Here is a 27,071-nt window from a genome sequence, read left to right as displayed (position 1 = left end):
AATTCTTACTTAGCTTTAACCTAGAGAAACTGCGCTCACAATTGACAATGTTAATTTCAACAGTCAAGAACATCCGTGATATTATGATAATATTTGAAATGGGAACACTGAGGCTAAACTGTTGAATAATTCGTAAACCTTCATGAGGATCCTTGTCCATAATATTGCCTTGTTTTGATTCGATGATGAAGTTTTGCAAACCTTTCCTCTCCTGTTCAAATTATTCCTTGTTAACGTCATCAGGTATAGTATGCAGTTTGAACTTGTATTCATAATCCAAATCTTTTATTGTGCCAAGAAGTACAATTGGTTATCCAGTTCATGAAGTTGCTGGAATCATGTCGAAAACTCTTGAGTGATTTTATTCAGGAAAGTAAACATCCGTCTTCGCAGTTTCTATTCATATGACAATTCAGAGTCTGCAGATCTATCATTGTGAATTTCCAGCTCCTCGCGAAGATTCTTTCCATACTTGAATTTGTCATTCATAAGGCATTTGTTCTTCAATAAGAATGATTCTGGTGCACGTATTTTTGCAGCACAATCGTAAGTACTCAAGCTTTTGGTTTGCAAATATAGTTGTGTGTCATTAATTTCTACAAACACCACTTTCAGAGCCGCTACCACAAAAGTGTGAACGGATTCATTCAGTAAGTAATAATGTGGTATCGGGTCATGTTGTGGCATTTTCTGTTGCTTTGTTGAACGTAGTGTCACACTTCCAAGATTTGACGACAGTGATTCATCAACTTAACTGCATCGTGTCGTGCACTCAAGCGAGTTTCAGTTAAGTACTTAAAACCTTGCACTGTAAATGCAGTAAAACCTTCTAATCTGTGGGTTGACGAGCGAACAAAACATCCTTCAATGTTCAAAACAATGATATAGAATCAATCGCAACGGAGATAGCGTGTACACAAGCCAAATTCAGAGAATAATTCATGCATGCTACGAGTATTGATTAAAAGTTCACTTTTTTATGTATTGTTGAACTCCGGTATGTACACCCGGCAGCACTGTTGAGTTGATTTTGAGTTTCAAGTCCCTTTCAGCAGTGAGGCTATATGAGACATGGACCTACTGATGAACGTGGAATCCGAACATGACCTCCTGCCGGTAAACGAACCCGGGTCTCCCACGCCAAAGGCCACTGGTGTCTCTGGCATGTAAAATTTGGGGGGGACATCAAAGAAAGTGATTTAAATGGTACTACCTAGTCTAACCTGTTTATTATCTTCGATTCATTTTTTATCTTTCTGCTTACCTTCACGGACCCTCTCAGGTATATCAAGAACTCTGTTATAATCGTTTCACAGTCTGAATATTATATTCCAAATAAATATTATCATTATTATTAATATGTAATTCTGTCCTTAGTAAATAAATTAAATTAGAATAAAATATTGAATATTTTGTACTTGAAAATATTGGGGGGACGCGTCCCTCTCGCCCCCCTCCAGAGACGCCCGTGCAAAAGGCGCGTATGCTAACCGTTTAGCCACGGAGGAACTCAAGCAGCACTATTGTATGCTTGTTTTCAACAGATGGGTGGGTGGGTGTTTATACAATTTTGACCATCAAAGCAGGTTAGGTAATTTTAAGTGGATTCCTCTTGGCAGAAGTGTAGTTGGATCTCTCTTTTGACCACAATTGATGAGTCTGAAGGTATCGAAATTAATTTTGATTTCCTCAAAAGTATTCAGCTGCTAATAGACCTAAATGATATGGGATTTCAAGCAAGAGGAATGTTAAGAAAGCATAAAAATTAAAACGGATGAATAAAGACTGCTTCAAAAATCATTTTTAAGAAACAGATCACATTTTGGTTGTAAGAAGAAACGACAACAGTCCAGTAATTGTTGCCACTCATTTTGGCACAGTTGTTTCTCTAACAAAGACGCAACGCTTTTCACGGAAGAATAAAGAGAATGTTCCAACTGAGCAACCAGATGTTATAAAGAATTACGCAGGGGTGTAGCCAGCAGGTTTGTGTAGGGGGGTCGTCGTTTTTGAGGGGGGGGCAGCTACAATGTACCAAGCCAAAAAAAAAAGTGTTGCTGCTAGTGTTTTTGAGGCCTGAAAGAAAGGAAAATTTGGTTTCCTTCTGGAAAACTAAAAACACTATTTAGCTTCTTCTTCTTCTTCTTCTTCTTATTATTATTATTATTATTATTATTATTATTATTATTATTATTATTATTATTATTATCCATAAATTATATTCAGGATAGTTTTTATTATGCTTAATCAAGAACTACTGCCCGGGACCAAACGCTATACTTTTGTGCATAACTATAAAGGAAACCAAGGAAGTTCTGTCCCTTTTCGTGGAGGTCGGTGATCAATTGGATCTCACACCGTGAGTTGAATGCGAGTGGAGATAAGGCGAACGTCAGTTGTTGGTGTGGGTATATCCAACATACTACCTGGTTGTGGCAATTCAGACACACCGTGAACTTGCGTAAAGATAGAGGGAACATGGGACATCCACAGAGCGTCATAAGAGCATGTATGCTGAACGAGTTCAAATGGAGGTCAAACACCGCTGTAGCGGGACAGAAGATATGCCAGGCCTTTGGTGAGGGTGTCGTGACGACGCGGATATTGCAACGATGGTTTAACAAGCATAAGAACGATGACGAAACACCCGAAAACATCACGTGCCAGAAGACCAACACATGTACAAAGAGGAACTGGGACTACAATTCAGTGTGTGGAGAAACCATTCGGCTGCACATCCAACAACTTGTGAAGCACTACAAGTTGGGTCGATGGGTCTCACATATTTTGACTCCGGGCCAGAAGACAACGCGGCAGTCTCCTGTGTTTATTTACTGTTTCGGAGCCATTTCTGGACAGGGCGTTGACATGTGATAAAAAGTGTGTCCTATACGAAGCTCCACGGTGCTGTCATCATTGGTTAGCATCCCATGACCCGATTTCAAAACAGCCGAAACCAGCACTGTACTAGAAGAAGGTCCTTCTGTGTTTGGTGCATCGTGCATCGGGAACTGCTACCAGCTGGTCAGAGTATCAATGCAACTGTGTAGTATCAGCAGTTGAGCTGTGCTCAACCAAAACTCAAAATTCTGGAGCCATCACTTCTGAATTGCAAATGGGTCCTCGTTTACGGAACAACGCTAAGTCCCACGTGGCTAGGATGACTCAGGACACCATTTTCCGCCTTGGATGGGAAACAATATTGCAACCACTATATTCCCCGGGTATTGCACCGTCCGATTATCAGCTGTTCCATTCTTTGGACAATCACCTTAGAGAACGCCAGTTCAAATCCCTAATAAAAGTCCAAAATGCACCTGATACTTTCTTCGTTTCACGGCCCACCAAGTTCTACCGCGATGAATTCTATGGCCTTCCAGAACGTTTTCAGAAGGTCGTCGATGCTGATGGGGACTTTTTTTGATCTCCCAGGTTAGGTGACATATCGATGTTCGAAGGTGATGTGTGAAAAAGCAACAAAACTTTTCTTGGTTATCTTTATATTTAAATTTAAGATCTTGTATACAGAAGCTATCTACACAAGATTGATTTTCTTTGAAATTTCACTTAATTTCTTTACGGTTTCCTGACAAAAATATTTATTTATTATTCGTGACTAAAAAAAAAAAAAAATATTTTATTACACTGAGGAGAAATAAAAGAGATCGAATGAAATCTAATTTGAATAAAAGCATTGTTTCTCACCAAATTTTCCATCCTCTATGTATTTTAAAACACTTGTTGAAGCATATAAAAATATACTGTACTTACAAATCAGTTTAGTACCTTTGTTTTATGGCTGTATTTGTAATACCTTGTTAAAACGTTTGTCTTCAAACTGTCAAATATAAATCGCAGTGAATTGTGTAATCTGTTGTCACAAATAAGTATCCTATTTTTCGATAGGTGTAAGGAAGAGATACTATACTATTTTTCGATCGGTATGGAAAAACAATATTTCTCCATACTATTTTTCCATAAATTATTAATTGTCAATGAACTTTGTTACTTTTAAATGAATGAAGCGAGATAATTTTACTATGATGTTTTAAAAGCTGGTCATTTGGGGGGACCAGGAAACCATTTGGGGAGCCTGGTCCCGATAGGCCCTCCCTTGGCTACACCCCTGGAATTACGACAAAGGTATGTGCTGTATTGACCGTTATGACTGGTTATATGCCAAATATTCACAAGTGCCCGTGGCAAGAAATTGTACTGACCACTAGTAATCAGAACATTACATATACGGTTGTCAATATTTAGTATAGAGCAATAGGACGAAACAAGATGACGCTGCTGGACTTCTGAAGGCAAATAATGCATTTCCTTCAAACACAAAATTGCTCCAATGGCATTCGACTCGATGGAAAGAATAACTTACCAGAACACCACATCAACGGTTTTTGGCGTCAAGGCAAAATAGAATATTTCCTACAACTTTAAACGCACAGTTATATTTTATATCACGAAGTCCCAGTGATCTTATATGAAATCAGTCACGTACCGCAGAGTCGTACATCGGAAGAATGAAATTTCACTTTCTTGGATAACGTGAGATCTCCGAGAAGAAATCTACAAATAACGGTCCAATTCATCATTTTTTTATTTTTATTTATTTATTTATTTATTTATTTATTTATTTTGTTTCTCGATGCAAATGCTATGCACTATGCAAATTATTGATTACATTTTGTATAGTAACATATTACCTAAGTAAACTTTTTCTTTATGAATGATCCACGAAAATATGAGGAATCTCGTAGAAGACATAAATGTCTATGGGATCTCTTGCAGGACTAACTTGTACTTCGTTGTGGTTAAGTGGCTAACACTCCTATCGTTAATGTCCGAGACTCGATTTTGGTTTCTGTACTAACACCATGTAGTTACACTTTTAGAATTTCGATGTAGAAATAGGGCCTTAAGAGGCCTCGTCCCAGAGAAATTAAAATACAGCTAATTTTACAGCAATTGTGTGATATCTTCAAATAGATAAAAGATAATTGAAATGTGGAACAAGAGCGCCCTAGACAATATTATTTTGCGTGAGGTACCGTTATCACAAGTCACTTAGTGGTTTTCCGTTTTCAGCCGTTTCGAAACGCGAAAATAAATGCCGATTTTCAAAATGGCTCGAAATCGAAAGCAGAGCAGTGAGTTGTGATAACGGTATCCAATGTAAAATGATATTGTCTAGGGCGCTTTTGTTCCACATTTCGATTATCATTTATCTATTTGAAGATATCATATAATTACTGTAAAATTAGCGGTATTTTAATTTCTTCGGGATGAGGTCTGTTAAACAATAAACTTACCAACAAAAAAAAAAAACTCACTTCTACCAAATACATCTTGATTATATCTAAATCTTTAGATCAAAACTAATAATAATATTGTATATCGTTAACGATCTGCTGATACATAATATGAACGAAATGTTAATAAATCATTTTCAAAGATTATCAATATTTGATTATCGCTTGGCAATAAAAGTTTACTCGGAGGTAATGCAATAAAAGCTCCCGAGGTGTGCAATAAGTAATAGAAATAAAAGAAAATATTTGCACCTAAAGCTTCTGTACATAAGAGCGAATGAAAATCTGGAAGTCGGATTCTTAATGTAAAGAAACCATACAATTAAATCTCCCGAAGTCATGGATTTAACTTTTCTCATATTAAAACTTACTTCATTACTACAGCGGGTTGAAGGACACATAATTTAATAATACAATAATATAATAAACGTCATGTAAGAGATTTTTCAAACATAGTAAGTTCATAAAAATGTGGTTTTAGTATGTTATAGGGACAAGCATTATAATTTGTTACACTATATAAAAAAGAAGTTGAAAACCAAATTGTTACTGTGATGTATGAAATGATTTTAGCAACTGCTACTGTAGGCGTCCATATCCGTCCCAGAAGTGAAGCAATAAACAAATGAAGAGTGAAACCTCATATGTTTTACGAAAGAAAGGAAAAGTAAAATAGAAAAAGAAACATAATATACATTAAGAAAGATAAACTGTGATATGATAGCATTATTGTGTATGTTCGTATTTAAGTTGATGGTTTAACGTTAGGGAGCCGAAAGGGGTGTTTTTGTAAACAGTATACATGTGAGGGTATAAAATGTTAGCTGGCACAATGCTAAGTAACATCTACAGTATTTTTACTTTCTTCCTCAGCTTTTCCTAGACGTCTATGTTTTTCCGTTCTTTCCTATAGGGTCATTTAGTAATGGCCAAGGGGTTCTACTGTGGCTAGCATTTATCTCTTGGCGTCCGATCCAACTTCTTAGACGATGTCTTTTCAAGCTGCTGAAAGGGAAAAAAGTTTCTTGTTAGAGACTGGTAGAAGAAGGATGGAGAGAGGAGGAGTAAGATTAGGAAACAGAGTTGTAGTTTCTTTCGCTTTCGGCATCGTTACTTTGTCACGTTGTTCTTCCTTTTCCCTTACAGCAGTCCTTACCACTTCACAAAAATAGATTGCCTTGCTTTAATTTCAGAGCCACTCTTTTTCTTTTTATCCTCTTCTCACATTATTTTTTTTTCTCCTGTCTAATGCTGGAAAGAGTGCGTGTGTATTTGGCCTTCTTTCCCTCCTTTTAGTTCCTACAGCAAAATTCCGCAGTGTTAATAGAAAAGCACCTACATGAACTATTACACAGTCCATTAAAAGAAAGAGTTCTAACGGATAATGGCTTTACCAGGAGACGAAAAAGAGAGATTTTTTTCTAGTCCTAAACGCCTATATTTACTCAAAAGTAACATTGTATAGTAGACATCTTAAGTTAAAGAACGGTTCAGTGTTTTATCTTTATATGCAACCGACCTTTATTTATTCAATTAGTTTCCAAACTTGTTCTGGTGTAAACCCAAATTAAATAATTTCAAGGATCAAATTAGAATACAGCCTAAAGAAGAATAAATTCAAGAGCTAAGGGTCAAAGTGGGCTCCCTCCACTTGCGAGAACAAAGATATCCGACAGAAACAGAAGGTGTTTGAGGACTATCTTGCAAATTTTGCAGCACTCAATACTGGGAAAAGATCACAATCTAGTTCCTGTCTCAATGCAATTAATCTACTAAGGATTATGCAAAACCATACGATAAACTAGTTTTCAGCTCCTAACACTCATCAGAGCTATCTACCAAAGTTTTGGAAGCAAAAGATGAAGAAACGGCGACTAATAGCGTTAGTAACTTACAATGGATAAAATCCAACAAGCTGGGACAACCGTCCCACTACTATATTTTAACACCTGGAAAATTTGCAATGTCCAATTGAAGGACGAACACTGAAAGGTAGAAATCTAGATACCCTATTGTTGATGATTCAGATTGCTCGGAGTTGGATTTGCTACAGAACGGGAATAAGAATATTGTTTCTTAAGAACTGGAAGAGCAACTGGCAGTTGTAATTATTTATCTCTAAGAGGTCAGAATTCACAGGTAAGATAAGTGTTAGTACCATCTAGACCATGCTCATCCATGTTTATTAATTATACTACATTTTCAGAATGTCCCTCAACAGGGCCACACTGGCTTCAAGTGTCGGAGGAAGCTCCATTACCCGCCAGGATTGTAGGCTCTTAAGTGAGTAACATATACGGATTCCCAGTCATAAACGCCACAATAATTGGACCTCTCCAGGTATCTTGTACAATATTCTTGCATTAGTTCAGAGCCCTATCCAGTGGCGAAACGCAGCCAGTCACTGGTCGGTGAGTGTCCGTCGAGACAGCCTGCTAACACTCCTCGTGAATAAATGCTTCGAATACCTGCCTTTAGCGCGAGAAATCCGGCTTCGATTTCTGATGGGTGCTCATGTACAGTAATTTCAATCTCATATTAAACCGTAAGTTCACGTCTCATATAGCTTCGTTGCTGAACGGAACACTAAATTCCAAATCAATGGACCGCCATTCAGCTGGAGATCCGTGTAGCCAGAATTTTCTCCGAACATCTGTTTCTTCTGGTCCTCAAAGGCTAGAGTTGGCATCAGAACTGGATGAGGGTTAAAAAGCCACGACACTAAAAGACACGATTGTATCCTCTATGGACATACTTCCTCGCGTTACTAACATAGCAGCCTTTGTTAATTTTGTCTTCATCTGCCCCCAACTGACTCAATTCGCAGCTTCCACTCACGGTTACTGCCTTGTTTGGAAGCCATCAGGGGCTGCCTGAATAATTAATCTGTTTGCTGCAAATCACAAGTGACTAATTTAGTGGTCTTGCTAACTGAGAGTAATGTCAGGAGATACCTGCTACAACGCCATTATTTAATCCTTTCTTTGCTTTTCATAAATAAATAAAACACATTTCAAGTACACAAAGGATATTTAACCATATTTCTAATGTTTGTGCTGATTACTCTACTGCGTCAGATTTCGTCTTTCCAGCTTCTTTTTTAGAATGTTCTTCTATCTGTCTACACACCCTTGACAACAATCGAAAAGAAATTGAAATAAGATTATTATTTGTTATTTTTACCTACCTCAGAATAACCTATATATATATATATATATATATATATATATATATATATATATATATATATATATATATATATATTACATATATATATCAGCCTTCTGTTACTTATGATTTTGCTTTCAGACTAGAAAATAAGCAATAAAACATTGTGAAAGCTTTCTGTTATCATCACTATTTTCATATTTTGACGAATGCGCAATATTTAAAAAAATATAACAAAAATTGTATGGTTGTAAATTTCTTTGTAAGACGAGAAGAAATGACCCAATAAGGTTTTGTTATAAAACGTTAAAAAAATAAAAGCTCAGTTATCTTTCAAAAGCTACCAAATATGGCCAAAATTAGCGGAAATAAAGCCATAACTTAAAATGTTAAGTACATGCTCTACATTTTTTTTTTTTTTTTTTTTTTTTTGTCAGAGTCTTCATACAATAGATCTCAAACTTTAGCTGACTTGAAAATTGTTTATTTTTTGAAAACCATAAATCAAAAATAAAATAAAAAAGAAATCAGTCTCGTTACTATGGTATATTTTATTCAAAAGCTATAATAAAAAGTGTGTTAGCATATAACAAATAACTGAAAAATGAACACTTCTCTTTGTCTGAAAGTAAAATTCGTTTAATAAATTTTATATTTTGAAACAAAATTTCTCTTCTTGAAATGAAAACATAAACATTGTTTCTTCATCCGTATTATCTGATACAAAAAATGACATTTTTCAAAGAAAGACTCCTTTCTTCCTTTCAAGACGATTGGATAAGACCCTCTTAAGATATTAAAATCTTCTTGTATACTTGAAAATACAAAATGTGGTGTGATATTTTCTAGTATATGTCGGCAATTAGGAAAGATTTTTAAGAACACATACCTATAATGAAAATTAAATTTTAAAAAGGAAAAATGAAATGAGTCTATATTGTAGCACTCGAAAATTTATTTTGAAAGATAATAAACAAATATTTATTATGAATTGATCTAAAGTGGAAAATTGAAAGATTTTGCATATCCAGATTGGTTCACTGGGCTTGAACAAAATCGAGCGGAAACCAAACAACACCCTGCATCCTTGGTAAAAGTCCATGGAAACAGGCACTTTCCTTATATGTGCCTCCTTATATACTCATCAAAGTGTTACGAATAATGCTGAATTATATTAGACAAAATACATATGGAAGTAACGGCAATATTTACAAATTGTTACTTTCCTGATTAAAAAAAAACAAAAAAAAAAAAACATTCAACCACTTTTAGCTTCAGTACCCGTGGTATGGTTTGCATTCATTATGGAATTGAAGAATGTGACTCTTGGTTCGTTTTTAGTGGAAAAGTGGAGTATGACATTCAATTGTTTTAGTAAAAATAGAACAAGAAATTCTGCTTGATTTCGTTATTTAAAAATGATCATAGAAAGAAATAAAATTCAAAACGGAGGATTAATAATAATAATAATAATAATAATAATAATAATAATAATAATAATAATAATAATAATAATAATACAGCTAGTCCCACTAATAACTTAGTTCACGTCTTGCCATTCTTTGTCAAGGAGACGAAGCTTATCGTATTGAGATATAATATCTGAGAAAATATTTGATTCTGTTCATTTCCTGATACTGCAAAAGGAAAACAATAATATTACTTTATCAGGGCTTGAACTAATAAGAACAAGACTTAAATATTTCAACTTTGATATTTCAAGTAAAACAATGCAGATCTCTAATCCCGTAATTTAAGAATAGCATCATCTCATAATTCATTGCAGATAATTCGTTGCTAATAAAGGTATCATCTTTTAACGATATCTTCTATATTTTGTTTTACAATTTTTGAAGTAGTTTTTCCAAATTTTTAAGACATTAAGGACCTTATACAGAGTTGTTTTGACGTATGATTAGCGTCATACTAAAGATCTGACTACTGTGTGAAACATATGTTAGTCAAACTCTTTAGTATGGCACTAATCACGCGTCAGCATGACTCTGCAAAAGTCCCTAAATGACCAACGAATATAACATGATTTTCAACTTCAAGTGCAAGGTTGATAGCAAAATTCTGCTTAATCTAAAAACAAACATATTCAGCAAATAAAAAATTTGAAACAGCAGCAATTCAAACCTTAATTTGAACAGAAAGAAATCTCTTTTTGAAGTAGCTAGTTGTTTGGATACGTGTAACCTGATACGGAACAAACAAATAAAATAAATTTAGATATAAAACAAAGCTATTTATGTCTGAATGTGAGTTTCTAGCCTTTGTCTCTACTTGATATTAATCTTTAAATTGCATTGACAATCACAGTGTGATGAGATAGGAACATAATAATACGTAAATATTGAGATGAAGTTTAAAATGAAATAAATAAATACGGTGTTATCAGAGATATTAAACATTGCATTCTAAACTTTTTGTTAAATAAGAAACAAAAGAAAAAAGTGTGATGAAGGGTTATTTAGTACTCAATAAATCAATCCTGAATGTGAAAATTTTAGTTCATTATAGATAAGCTTCGGATATTTTACTTGGAATCATTATCATGAAATAAAAAAAAAGTATTTATTGATTCGTTAGTTCAGCCATCCTACTTTGAAAGCATGTCACCCTGACAAACACTTGTTTCTCTCGAATTGATGACATCACACATCAATAGTACAACGACGCATCACTAGCCCAAATGTTAATTTATAGATGAAATCTCAATCCATTTGCACAGTGCATTATGCACCCTACATTCAATTGGCTGCAGGCGTCAATTCATTACTTTAATGACATGTCTTGATTGAATAGAACATCCATATATGTTCTCTGGCACGATGCGGTACAGCAATGAATTGTGACACACGAGGAAGCTACCCTTGTCTTCCTTCAAAAACAAACGCACATAAATCAATTTTTGAATAGGATTTCCACAAAATGTAGTTGTTAATTTTTGCCCTTTGTTAACATAGGGTGATTTACAGGATTATAATTATATTGTGGAGTTATGTGAAAAAATACTAGAAAGTAACCAGTTAAGTTGTAGTCCCTTAGAATAATTAAAGAAATGTAATACGGTCTATAAGCACATTATGAATTCCAACATGTCATTACTAAGGAGCAGTTACAAATATTGAATAAACAAACTTACGGTGGTATCGTCGTAACTCGAACTTTGATGTCTTAAGTAACTCAGATCAATAGCTCCACAAATGGGTCGGTTCCTTATTTATTATAGTAACACTAATCTACTTGACCAACTTATACTTTCATACACAATGTGGTAAGAAATAGTATTACTAGTATGTACTCCTGTGGAGCTGTCCCAACTTAATACTGCTCCATTTTCTCCGTGACTTTCCTTACCAATCTTCTGTAATGCACAAAATTGCAGAAACAAAGTATTCTAATAATGCGATTATGGGGAAGGATAAGGTGGCAGTTCTTCCTAATTGGGAGGTCCAGGGTTTATATTGCAGAGACAGAAGTTTCTCTGTTTATCAGGTACTAGGTGAAGATAGGGATAAAATCTTTAAGTATAGATCCTGGCAGACTTAATTTCACTTTCTTTCCATTTATTTTATTATTGTTATTATTCTTAGCTGTTTAAGATTACAGTATAAGTTTTATTTTGTAGGTTGTACCTGCAAATTTGTTAAGTAAATACATAGGAAATATATTGATGCAGCAGATAAAACACTAATGTCATTTTGTAGGTACTTTCAACCTTCCTTCCGTGTAGCGGACATTTTGTACCTGTCTTCGAGTGAGTATGCTTTATTTAATTCCGTAACCAAGATTTCTCTTCATAAAGTAAACGGAAAACAAAAACCTAGTTATAATAATAATAATAATAATAATAATAATAATAATAATAATAATAATAATAATAATAATAATAATAATAATAATAATAATAATAATAATAATAATAAGACTTGGGTAATGAATGCGGATTGGAATATTAGATATTGCAAAATGAATGCAAGAATGAAAAATACTAATTTTCTGTGTAGCAAGGTTCAGCGAAAATAGCCAGAACCTGAAAAATACTTTCAAGTTTCTTCCTCAATACTTTCAAAAACTAGAGGTTTTAAATTATTGATGCTATAAAGCGGAACATACAAGTCACTGTTCTGCGTCCGTATGGATAAATTCACTCTTATAATTTACCATACATTCGTTGCGACTCATACACTCAGTGCAAATTATGTGCGTAAGAAAAAGAAAGCAGTGATGTTTATTTTTTATATTGTTCGAGCAGGACGAAAGACCAAAAGTTATGGATGGTATTAGATATTTTTCAGAAGATTACTTTTATCAACTCCTTATGTTCCTTATTTCAGAACAAACTAATCGCTTAAAGCTTTCGATGCCTTATTTCTGAAGACACTAGTCTTGGAAAAACGTAGTCAGTACGAATAGTCATTGAAAAATAATTGAACATAAGCGGAAACACTTAGGAGTACAGCAAAAATTAAGTAATTATTTAGTCCCTTAATTGTTTTCTTTCCTTGTCTCCTAATGATCTCACAGTGAACATTTAAATCACTCGCACACTATCTCCTTCAAGCCATTTGTAAATTTTATAAATGTACAAAATCAGCGTTACTTTCAAAACTAAACGACTATCCCGTTGAGAGTTGAGCTATGCTGCGACGTTTACACATATCCAATCGACTGTGTTTTGCCTATCACGTGCCTGTGTCAACACGCCATCCACTTTTTGGCTACGGATACTAGCTCTCACTGTCAGTAAAAAAAAAAAAAAAAAAAAAAAAAAAAAAAAAAAAAAAAAAACTCGCTTTTACAGAGAGTAAAACGTTGCATTCGAAACATTCAAAATGTGGTGGAGAAAACTAAGTTGGTCTTCATTCATGGTACTAAATGCTATGGTAACACGTGAAAACAGAAAACTTCTGTAAACACAGCTTTTTCATTACAAAATAACTTCTATATTTGTTTTAACACTAGTGTTTCACAAAAGTTCGTATTTCTAGTTTACATTATTTAATAAGAGGTAGAAAACCATTGTTTTGCTCATGCATAGCCTTACGGCTCTAGTATATGGTAAAGAAAGTCAACGTAATAAAAATCTGTCTAACATTTTAAACTTATAGTACAGAATGGACAAATAAAGGAAAATACGTAACAATTTAAGGTCATTTTAGTTTATGGTTCATCAACTATAATATTACACTAAAATTTATGCTTTTATGTGAATATTTAAAATTTAATGTTTAACTGATCTACTTAGTAGTAATTTGCTGATGTCTGAATGGGTCTAAACAAGTTTAGTGTAAACGAATAAAATATTTGAAAATCTTAAATCTTTCAAAAAATAAAGTCTGAATTAATTTATTTTATAAGTTAAACCTTCGCCGTTTACTTTGATTCACTCAGAATTATGTCCCATGCACTGAAAGGATGACATTTTTACAACTATTATACGCAGTGGCGTATTTACCATTTTGTTTCGGGGTGGGGGCTTTGCTAACTTTCGGGGAGGGCTTTGCCTGAAAATGTGAATATTCTGCAAGATATTTCATATACTTTACTTAGTAAGTAAGATTTCGGGGGGCTTAAACCCTGAATCACCCCCTAAATACGACACTGATTATACGTAAAGTATTATTTTGTTATTATTATTTCTAGTATGTATTACATGTTGTGCTAGTGTGACAGAGATTTACAAAACAGAGAAGAAATTCAAAATACAGATGGAGAAAAATATATTATTTCATAAGTATTTTTGAAATTGTAATTTTCCATTATCCGCGATATGTGAAGCGCTAATATTAAACAAGATATATTTATTTGGGAACTCAATGAAAAAAATCTCAATTAACTTCGAAGCTATATGCATCAATAGGGTAAACGAAGCAACTTGAATGATGTCGTTCTTGGTCTAGAACCAATCTAGTGATGCCAGTGAGAACAATCTTAGGATAAATCCATTCACAGAATTTATTCAGAAACAATACAAATAAGGAGCGAATCAAACCAAATCAATGCCAATGAACTTAGTAAGAACTACAAATTGATATATGCATGTAAGAATCTGTTCGTTGGATTTTGAAAGTGGAAACATGCATGTTAGGATTTCTTTCTAACTCTTAACTGGTAAGTCCGACGACTTCCTCCGTGTACGTATATAAAATAATGTTCTGAAAGATGTTCCTTGTATATTTGTATGTGTGGATGTGGATGTATTTTCTGGAAGATAAATGTGATGGAATACTACAGTATTAATTGAGTCGTCCAGTTCCAAAATGGTTCTTGTCCATTTACAGCAAATCCCAGAAAACTTAGAAAAAATTAATGATCTGCATGTTTTGTAGGACTGGGAATACTTTAGTGTGTGTGAAAACCTTAAAGACCCTCAAATATTTCCAGTTCTTCAAAAGTCATCAATCCTACAGGTTTTTTCTCAGTTTTCTGGAATTTGATGTTGTAAATGGACAAGAGCCGATTCGGAACTGGATGACTTAACTGTGATGTTTATAATATAAACAATATATTTCTTTGTTTGTGTGAAACTTCCCATTCTTCTGCTACTTCCATTAAGCATTTTTCTTTAATTAGTTTATTATGATAGCCTCTAGAAAAAAAATGAAAAGCGTTACAGGGAGGTCAGTAACTATTTCAAAGTCATCCTAATAAAATTTGGTGGGGGAAGCGTCTTCAGAGTGTTTCGTCTTACACTTGAAATGCCCAAACTGCAACAATGAGAACTCATTGCTAATGGGAAAGTTTGTTCTGCCATAGGCGATGTAATATGCCAAGATAGAATACGGTACACTGTTATCTCTTTCCGTCTTGCCTTCATCGTTTTAAAAACTTAGCAAAGAGGGCATTTAGTAAAATTTTGAGAAATGTTATATGCGGTCAGTAGACATACTCTGGTTAATTTTGCTCCTTTGAGTTTCGCAATTCTTGCGTACGTCTTTCTTGTCTCTCTTTCTTTCATTTTCTTTTATATATATCTAACCATTCAACTTTCTTTACGGTTAGAACTTTTTCTATATTTTACTTTTTTAGTTATAGGAGAAAAAGGCTTCTTGTCTATTCAATGTCGTGGGAATCAGGTCGTTGTGAAATCCGCGAGATTTTCCTGTGATAAAAATATTTTCGTAGCTTAAAAGCTGTCGTGCTTAAGAACACAAAATTATCACTGACGGGTGATATAGTAATTGCTTTGTATTACAAAGTATTAATTATTTCTATCTATAAAAAGTAAGAGGTAGAATTTGAAGTTAAACTATTCCAGTAATATACAGATAAATATGTTGGATTGCATTCTTCTGATGGATAAGATAGCCTTCCCGAGTAGAAATTCCTCTTTTAGTACTAATAACATCGTACTCAGCTACCAGTAGAATACATGATAGAAGACAGCTGAAAAATGTCGACAAATCTTTCACTTTGATTTTCCACAACTTGAAAATATTAAGAAATTCATATTTCTGATTTCATGAACAGTTACACATAGCATTTTAAAGAATACTTTTTGAACGATTTTCTACTCGGTTTTCTTAACAGGTTTCCAATAATTAATTCTCAATGGTTGTCGAAAGTTGAGATATAATATTCTTCTTCCTTTTATAGTAACATATTGACTTGAACTAGTCAAATTCAAGCAAATTGTCTATGCAGTTGATTTATCAGAAATTCTCGTATTTCGGTCATAGTTGTGCATAGATATCGGCTTATACAGAATACCAATATAAACACTTACCATGCGTAAAATAGTGAGAAATCCTTGCAACTGAAATGAAATATTCTGAAAGATTATTGAAACTTATCATAAAATACCTCATAAAAACAAGGAACTTACGAACAGAAAGGGAAAAATGACATTTGCGTCCATACTCCACAGAAACTATGTGTTAACTTGCTTTAGCATACTGATCATTATTATTTTACAATATTCAGATAACTAAAAGAAATCGCATACTATGGTAATCTTTAAAACTAAATAACAAAGTACATAAGGATGCTGTTCAAACCAGAACGGAATAAACTACATACATATTACCGACAGTACTGATAAAATCTACTTTTCTCATAACTCAAATATAATATGTAAAATATGCAGTTCTCTGTCTAAAATATGATAAATACACTATTTTTTAAATTATAGAGTTTCGCTTTGTCTCATCAGTTCAAGATTAAGAAAAAATAAATTCAAATAACTTCTTACCATGTTTGTTTTTTGTTGTTTTTGTTTCGTTCCCGATCTAGACAGAGCCAAGGATTCTTCGTCTTTTAACTCTGTCATGATTTTCCGGGAATAGCTACGAGTAGAGAACCACTAAAGGCAAAGGCCAAGACGGGATATCTCCGCAACGGGCAAAAGTTATGCAACTGAATATAAATTTAAAGCTAGAGAAGTTTATTTGAGCCAAAATAGAAGATTCTGGTGCTTATGATTATGAAAATATGTCCTTTTAAAGATGAGTTGTCAAATTTTTCTTTGTTTATCAACATTGTATATTGAACTGATCTTTCCTTACATCGCATTAAAATTAGTCGTTAGTTTAAAGTGCTTGAACTTAATTATCAAAGCTATATCTAATTTTGCTGTGTATCCGTTATGGACACAATAGATACGAAAGAATAAAACTAATAAAACGATTAAATTGTTTATGAAAAATGAGAGGTATTTAGCGATATATAAATAGCAACATGTTTCTTCTTGATGTTTAATTTAGAGAGAGATGGCAGTAACTACCACAGAGGTCGAGAAATATTTTAATGGTTATAACGCAACAAGTAAATTTGTGTATTAATTATATTTTATTATGTTGATATTTATATGTTACTAGTTTCAATGCTCGTTCTTCTCATGGGAACCATAAATTTAGGGGAAATATTTAAGTCCTCCTCTTTATTCGAATATTTATTTTAATGAAAGTGTAATGGCAAAAAATACTGAAGATACTATATTTTTTATATAAATATTGTAACACACTACCCCCACAGAAGACGCCTTTAATCAGACTGATATGACTTTAAAAATGCGAGCTTTAAGTGGGTGCTATCTTCCAAAAGTCATTTCAAACGTGTCATAGTTTCCGACTCCGAAAACTATGAATTCATCAAAAACCTCAGTCATTTTTAACATTTTTCACCTCCTCCCTCTCTACTGATGAGGATGAACTTGGACTTAAAAGGCATTTTGGAAGTCACTATTCATCTCAGCAATCCCGAAAACTATGGATTACATACTAATTTCAATCATGGTGCATTATTTTTGCGAATTACTCATTTCAACTGCCACCCTTTAGGGTGTCTTATTCCTGCAGTATTTTTTTTTTTTTACATTAAAAGTCATGTGTCTACCAAGTTTTATTAAAGTTCGGGAGCTACGCTTCAAATAGACATTCATACACATACATCGAAATAATTATAGATATCCTAGCAGCCTTCGGCGTTGCTCCAGTTAATTACCAATTCAGCTGACATCAGTTGACATGTCCGTTCATGCCTAGATTTGGCATTAAATATCATCGCGCTTATAACCTAATAGCTTAATGAACCCAAACTATGGATTCGACATTAATGTCAATCATTTGTGACATTTAATTTTTACACCTTTTCATTTTCCAATTGGTGTGGGCTGAACTTCGACTTTAATGCTACCAGAAATGTTAGCGATATTGAGAACTATGGATTCTGTTCTAGTATAAGTGGTTTTAGATTATTTTTATATGTCAACCCCTTCTCACTACCCTAAGGGTGCTAATCAGGTTAAACGTAGACTCAAATAGTATAAGGAGTGTGCCAATCAACTTAGAGACTCCAAAAACTAAGGATTCCATACTAATAGCGATCTTCACGATTTTATTTTTCATGTCACTATTCCCCCTCCCCCATTGGTACTCATGGGAGCTGAACATAAATTTAAACGACATCGTTAGTGTCGCAATTCATTTCAGCAACCCTGAAAACTATGGACTTGGCAGTAATAGCGGTCGTCTTCGATCATTTTATATATTAATCTCCTTCCATTCTTCTTAGATGTGCCAGGAGGTCTTACTGCTTCTGTAGGCTGAACTGAGCTTAAAGGTAAACGAAACTTGCACCAATCAACTTAGGGACCTAGAAAACTATGAATTCGACACTAATATGGTCATTTTAAACTATTTTGCATGTCACAATTTCATCTCCCCAGTGTAGTAATGAGAGATTAATTTGATGACATCTGGAATATCATTCTTTATCTAAGCGATCTTAAAAAATATGGATTCGACGCTAATATGGGATATTTGTTATCATTTTATGTCTGCCCTCTCATTTCCGCCTAGAAGTACTTAGAGTCTTTCCCCCAATGAAGTCTGGAATTGAACTTAAATGTCGTCAGGACTGTCAGCAATTAACTTAGCTGAAAATTAGTGATTCGACATTAATATCGGACTTTTTCGATACTTTTACATATCACCATTACACTCCCCGGGAGCTAATGAGGTCTTAAACCGTACTTGAACAGCATCGGGAATATAACTACTTACATAAGCAATCCCGAATATCATGGACTCAACACTAATGACGGTCGTTTCTTATCTTTTTATATGTCCCTTTTCCCTTCCTTTAGAAAAGTTAGGGGAGTCTTACTCCAACGAGGAGATGACTTTGGGCTTAAAGGACATCGAAGCTCTACATAATCAACTTAGGGACCCTGGAACCCGCACAGTAATATCGATCATTTTAAATAATTTTTACATGTCACTATCCTGTCCTCCGATGGATTGAAACAGCATCGAAAGTGTCACTGTTTATATGAATGCCTTCGAAACTGTCGATTCCACACTAATATCGGCCGTTTTCAATCATTTATATATGTTACTTCTCTTACTTCCTCAGCGGTCTTACCTTGACGTTGGGGAGTGAATTTGGACTAAAAGAACAGCAAAAATGTAACCAATCAGCTTATAGATCCCGAAAACATAAGAATAATCCGAAGAAAAGAACTAATATCTGTCGTTTTCGATCATTTATATACATGTACGTCTCTCCTAATCTCTCCTGGATGTTCTAAAAATGAAATGAAATGAAATCTTTGAGTTTTACGTCCCACGGTTATGCCGGTTAGGCTAAAGGAGACGGTGATTATGAGAGATGAGTGAAATGGTGGAATGAAGAAAGTGGGAGGAAACGGGAGAACCCCGAGAAAACCCACGAGCACGGTGTTTGTCCACCACAAAGTTCACTTGGCGGGGGCTGGGATCGAACCCGGGACCCCAAGCACCAGAGGTGAACGCTCTACCACTGAGCCACCGCGGACATTCACGTATTGGACAACTGTACATTGGACCACCGCGGACAACTGTATTGGACATTCACTGTATCAGGGGGAGAGGGTCACGTTGATGCAATTTACACAGATTTTTCCAAAGCTTTTGGTATCGTCAACCACAGTAAATTATTGCACAAACTCAGTCAGTTTCATTTTTCGATGTTTCTTTTTAAACTATTCTCATCTTATTTATAAAATCGTAAACAATTTGTTGTATATAAAGGATACCGATCAAATTATTACCCATTACTATCTGGGGTTCCTCGGGGTTCCAACCTGCAGTCCTTGCTTTTCTTACTATTTATTAATGTCCTCCCTAGTTGAATACAAAATTCAAATAAACTATTATTTGCAATTGATCTAAAAAATTTATTATTCAATAAATTCTGTTCATGACTGTGAGAAGCTCAAACGCGATCTTATCTCTGTAGTTAAGTGGTGTGGGAAAAATTTACTTAAAATAAATGTTAACCAATGTAAAGTAATGACATTTACAAGAAGTAAGGTATCGACACAATTTTCATATTCAATTGATGAGATACTACCAACTCCGGAAACAGTTAGGAACTTAGGGTATCTTATATGATTTCAAACTGACATTCTATTGTCATATTGACAACATCACTAATGAAGCGCATATAAATCTTGGATTGATACTTAGAACTGGACGACAATTCAAAAAAACTAAAAGAATTCAAAGACTTTATGAAGTATATGTTCGTTCCAAACTGGAATATGCAACTACTGTATCCGTTCTTCAAAAATAATAGTACCAAACTAGAAAAAAAAATTCAATCAAAAAGTTTGAAGGCATCTAACATACAAAGCAACACGCATATACACAGACAGATAGCAATACTAAATACTCATTTTGGTATCATGCGTTTACAACAAAGAAGAATTCTATTTGATATGGTATTCCTTTATAAAATATTTAATGGTAAAATTGACTTTAACGAACTTATTTTATCCATTTATATTCATGTTCCATCTCGAAACACACGACCAGATAACTTTGATATATTTCATTCCGGGCTAATATACCAAGGACTAATATACTCCAGAAGTCGCCAACATGGAGAATGAGTGCTGCCTATAATAGTATAAGTAAAAAGATAAAGAAATTGATTTAGGTTGTAAAATAGAAACTTTTAAGAAAAGTATGATAAAAGGAATTAATAATGTATAACATCTGTAAAAATAGTGTAAACAATATATGAACACTGTAAATAGTTATTGTACCTGTTGTATTCAAATCCAACAGAATAAAATAAAATAAAGTAAAACTAACGCCGTTCTAATCAAATAAAATGTCAAAATGTTTGGGCATTTCCTTTCTAATAGCAAAGTTATTTTAATTGCACAAACAAAATACATTACAACTTTGTACCATCTTAACGTGTCCTGATCAACCTCATGGACATAGGTATCCATAGAAGGACAAAGGACGTGGTTTAAGCATCACTCCAATCTCTAGCATATTATAGATAAGCGACATATACACTGTTCTGTATACAAACGTCAATCAAATTCCTTAATAAAAACTGCAAAACGATTGCAATAAACGCATGTAGTACTGTGAAGCATTCTTTTGACTCTTAATTCGTAGAAACCCTTGCAGAAATCACTTTTACGAAGCATAAACTAATGAAGTAAATTCAATTTTTTTAATGCCGAAAGTTAAATGTTACTATATTTTCTTTCCAGTTCAACGTCGTAGTTAAAAATAACATGAGCTAGCCCCATGAAATTTCAGTCTTCATTGTTGTAGTACCCAGTACCTACCATTTGCAGACACTCATCATGAAATAATGGATCCACTTATAATTGCGTAGAAATGTATACATTTAAGATATACATGGTCACGCACAGAGGAGCAAATAAGTTTTGAGACTCACTGGAACAAATCGTGAGTCTCTTTTGCACATACATACACGCTCATTTCAGAATGAGAAAGAAAAAAAAGAATGAATTCATCCCAGCTGTCAGCGTTGTTGAGTGAGCGACATTTTCCGGGTCGTACTCTTCCATTTACCTAACGAGCAGACGGGGCAGGGGAGGGAGAAGGACGCACTGTATAAGCTCTGTAATTGAAGAGCTTTTAGTTTTAAACCCTGGTCTCGCTGCGGTTTTGAGTGCCAGCTATTCCTCTGGTTCTACTTTCAACCACATCTGTTCCCGAAACAACTGTTGACGTCATACTTTTTTCCTGTGCTTTACTTTTTTTCTCACTGTATTTATTATCTCGAAATTAAAAAAAAAAAAAAAGGAATGAAGTCCAAAAAGGTGAGAGGCGATGTCCAGTAAAGTTTGTAGCTCTTTCACATTAGCTACTAACATTGTAACATTTTGAAATGATCACGAATTAAATGTACTAGTCAGAAAGAGTTGTTCTTTAGTACCATGTACAAAGAAACTTTTAGTATACAATGGAATTTCGGTTTGAAAAGAATGTTTTCTTATATTATTTACATTTTGCTTTGTTTATTTTCATTTTTAACTAAAAGCTCTATGTTTGAACATGCGATGAAATTTATTTAAGAATACTTACACTGGGAAAAATTCGTTATCGAGACAGCGGTAGATCTATATCGTACAAATATACGACATCTATATGCTTAATACGGAAATCTATATAGAGCATGCGTTATCCATATACTACATACGTACTGCCATTTTCCCGCTTAGATGTTACATCACATCGCTGCACATCTGACATCTAACACTCTTCCATATATTACATACGTATGAGTATTTTTCATATGTCAGCCATAGGGTCATTCTACATCAAGTGAACCGCCGAAAAACTTGACTACCATTTTCATTTTTGGTATGCATGAAATACTCCTAGAGATAGAAGAAATAGCAAAGTTTCAGATTTTTATATGACTTAGTTGTCCAGCAGCAGTCCTTCAAATTTCGAAAAAAAAATCTGCCAACATATAATTACAAAATTAATGATTTCTCAGGCTAGGATAGAGATAGAGTGATTAAAATTGTACCCAATTATAGTTTTGTAATGGGCTTTCATTTGATATGCAACTTGACTACTTTTGGAGAAATTGTAATTTCAAGGACATTAGGTCAAAATTTGACCTTGAATTTTACAAAAACCTACCTATGAAGAGTTTGGACAAAATTCTCGTAGAAACATGTGAATTTCGGCATCACGTGTACAGAAAGTTTGCTGATGACGTAGCAATTGCATCATATTGGTTAATTTGTTAAGAAATACGATACGGTGAAGAATCGACACTTCAGACATAGGAATTGCCATACCTATCATGCACAGTCTAGTAAATCATTTGGATAACCTGATACAAATGATCTTGGGCAAATGACTGATTTGTTCGGGTCTAGGTCAAAACCCCAACAGCCAAAACCCCCACACTCAAGAAATGTCAAAACACCCACACAAACGGTCATAACCCCCACACAAATGGACAAATCTCCCAAACGCACGAACGGTCAAAACCCCCACAGCCAAAACCCCCACACTCAAGAAATGTCAAAACGTCCACACGATCGGTCATAACCCCCACACAAATGGACAAATCTCCCAAACGCACGAACGGTCAAAACCCCCACAGTCAAAACCCCCACACTCAAGAAATGTCAAAACGCCCACACGATCGGTAAGGATTGTGTCGAGAGTCACTTCCATGATATTTGTATAGTCACTTTGGAAAAGATGAGAATGACCTGCAGAGTGCAGGAACTTCAGTTTCACCATCTGTGTTCATTCTTTTTTCTTTTTTTTTTTCGAAACTATTATCAGTTACCAATTACTCTTATACTTGCACGTTACAAATCCATTCACGTCAGCTAAATTCATTCTCTGTTTTGAAGTCTCTCCTAAGATTATAAAAGTATCAGACTACTACTGTCTGAGACACAGGGATAACGCTGTGGAACTTCGGGTACGTGGTATTGGCTTTGCGACGATAAATCTGTATTCCAGTAGTTTCTCTACCTTCTTGTGTTGTTCAGTACGAAAATAAAAGAAATGCAAGGAGTCGATATTTGCCTCACACCGTGCAAACAGTTGTGATAGTGTCATAATCTGATTTTGAAATATTCGCTGTAGACTTGCCTTTACTGCAAGTCTTTCTACAGTTCTCCCGAGAACATCACGCACACTTTACCGTGGGCAATTGCATAAAATTCCACTCAGATTTGATGCCAAATTCAGTTTTATGGCGGCATATTATTGAGATTTTTTTCTGTTTTTAAATTGTGCTGCTGAACCATCGGACATATGATATATTTTTTAACATTTGAAAGTAACTGTGATCTTAGCTAAGAGATACGTTATGTCCGGAATAAATGAACGGCGGCCGTATCACGTAGACTTTCAGAGATGCATACAATGCTTTTGAATTTTATACATTTCAAATCTCTGTAATAGATACCTATTGGGAAAATGGTAGCTTGGTCATTGTTCCAGTGGAAAGATTGAAAATAATCTTTCAACACAAATGAGAAGTTTTGTGCAAATTCCATGCACACCACAGTCTCGTTAACCTTCATGTTCTCCTTTAAGTAGTTATAATATTCAGCCTGTTTTCTAGAGATAAAGGAATGCCTTTTTAGTACCACCAACTGTTCGCACAGACGTTCGACAAATTCATTAGCAAGTTTTGGTAATGTGATATGATAACATCTCTCAACTGATACCCATTATTAGTAGGTGATATTGTTTACCATTTCTTCATCTAATTGTAAGCTTAACTCCGGTTTGGAATTTTCTAAATCAGGGCATGAAGGCATTCATTCAGGGGACATGTTGTACTTGGCTCACCACACATGATCTTGGCTAAACAATTACAATCAGTTTTTACTGTGCCATCGCCAAATATAGTATTTAAAGGTTTCAGCACTTGTAGAGTTAGTTTCACGTTCTGATACGTTGTAGATACACAGATTGTGTGAGGTTTACTGTCACCAGGCAAGACAAAGTGTTTTGGTAGTAAATCATCAAAGTTTGAAAAACCGATCTTCTCACTGGGATCATTCTTTATGAACTGCTCGTATAATTCCCTTAAGTTCTCCAATACTAACCTTTTTTGCACATGTATTCAAGCACCACCCTTTGGTTTCACTAACAGAAAGCTTTTTGTTCCTGACATTTGGCGACTTACATCATCACTGTTGTAGAAGGCACGCACTTTGCTAATACAGTTTTATCTAACATCTTTCCAGGTTCTGGATTTGGTGTGCATAAAATTCCATGTTCATTCACCAACTATTTCACTTTTCAGGCCATTCTGTTGCTAATCTCAAATTCCTCCTGCAATGTCTTGCACGTTCAACTTTGAGATACCACTGTGCAAGTTGAATTTTGGTTGCAACTCAGATTCTGTTCTTGAATTTTCCCTTTAGTTGCTGTATCATTTCACATTCATACTTATTTTGAACACTTATTTCTGAATGGACACTTGCAGCTGTAAATACTTTTTCTGTTAAACATTTACATATTTTCATTATTTTTTATTGCAGTATAATGTTCTTTTCATTTTTAATTAAATACAAGTGACTCTTCAAGGGTGCTCAAAGACTGATTTAGGTAGTGTGATGTTTCATCTATATCTACAACCTGTTTATCTTCAACACTATGGAATGGCACACTGTCGCTGGCTTTAGGTGATGGGTATTCTTCTATTTCCATATGTTTCATCTTATTCAGGTCTTTCTAATAGCTATCACATATTTTCATGCCCTTCTCAATGTAGTTATAACTATTACACATCTCAAGTCTCCAACGTATTGGAGACTTCTTTTCACTTTTGTATGTCTGTCCTTTTTCAACAGGTTGCAACAGAAAATGTAGAAGACTGTTTTCACTTCTTTTGCCATATAGGAAATGTATACTCACCACCGATATGTAACTATCACAAACACCACAGTTTTGCACTGAAAACAGTCAAATTTCCAACAGCCTACACACAGCAGGTCCAATACACAACTGAATATTCCTCAACCTAGCAGTAAACAGACTGGAGCAGGTTTGAACTAGTTCACACCAGCAGACGACTCAGTACTGCACACACTGAAAAAAATGTATGTGGCGTACGTATAATGGTATGTTACATTTGTGAATCCTGTGGTTCTTTGGACTTAACGTACATCTAACGTATAACTGAAAACGCATGTTTTATAGTACTTTCTGCAAAAATGTTCCATCTGCACGTACTTTCTGTATGAAACAATATAGGCAGTCAGAATCTCACATACAAATGGACGTATATAACGTATAGCCGACGAAGGTAACATACATATATGTATGTAATATAAGGAAGACTGTTAGATATCCTGCAATGACATGATGTAACACCTAACGGTAGTGCCTACATAGCATACGGACAATGTATGTTCCGTTCTGATTTCTGTAGTAAGCAAGAGGATTCCGTATATTTGTACAATATACCACTGTCCGGAGAACGAATATTTCTCAGTGCACTGATTATGTCTCAAATGCTCCCAATCTGGAAAACTACGTATAATTTGAGGAGAATGTACAACACTGGGCAGTATGAAGTCACTTTCGAAAATAAAATGTATTTATATTATAAAATAATCATATTACAATTAAATTTAACATCAAATTCCATACTTATTTTTATATGACAATACCTTCAATATCAGAAATGTCAATTTCTCACCACATCATATCTCTGAAAAAATTAAAACGATATGATTCCATTGCGATCCCATCATCAAACTTTCTGTACAGTCACATGTTTCTAATAATTTTTTTTTTCAAATTTTTCTTAGGTAGGTTATTGTAAAATTTAAGGTCACATTTTCACCCTAATGACCTTGAAATTACAATCTGTTCAAAGTAGTCATGTTGCTTATCGAATAAAAGCCCATTACAAAAGCTACAATTTGGTACATTTTTTATCCTTCTATACCCACTCTATCCTGAGATATCGTTATTTATGTGATTATTTGTCGCCAGAAATTGGTGTGTGTGTTTCTTTTTTTTCGGAATGTAAAGAACTGCTACTGGACAATTATGTCGTATAAAAATCTGAAACTTTGCTATTTCTTCTTTCTCTAGGAGTACTTCATGCATACCAAATATTACAAGATTCTAAAATAGTCAAGTTCAAAATGGTCAAGAATTTGGTTCAGTTGACGTGAAATGACCCTATATTATGTACGTCCATCTGTGAGATCATCTATGTACAGTTCTCTCTTTTATATGGAAAGCACGTATAGGTGGAACACTTATGGGAAAGCATTATAAAACATATGTTTTCAGTTACACGCTTACTGCAGGATGCTGT

This window comes from Thermobia domestica, chromosome 16, assembly GCF_964235325.1.
Source record: "Thermobia domestica chromosome 16, izTheDome1.hap1.1, whole genome shotgun sequence".
Classification (NCBI taxonomy): Eukaryota; Metazoa; Arthropoda; class Insecta; order Zygentoma; family Lepismatidae; genus Thermobia; species Thermobia domestica.
This window is presented reverse-complemented; position numbering follows the sequence as displayed.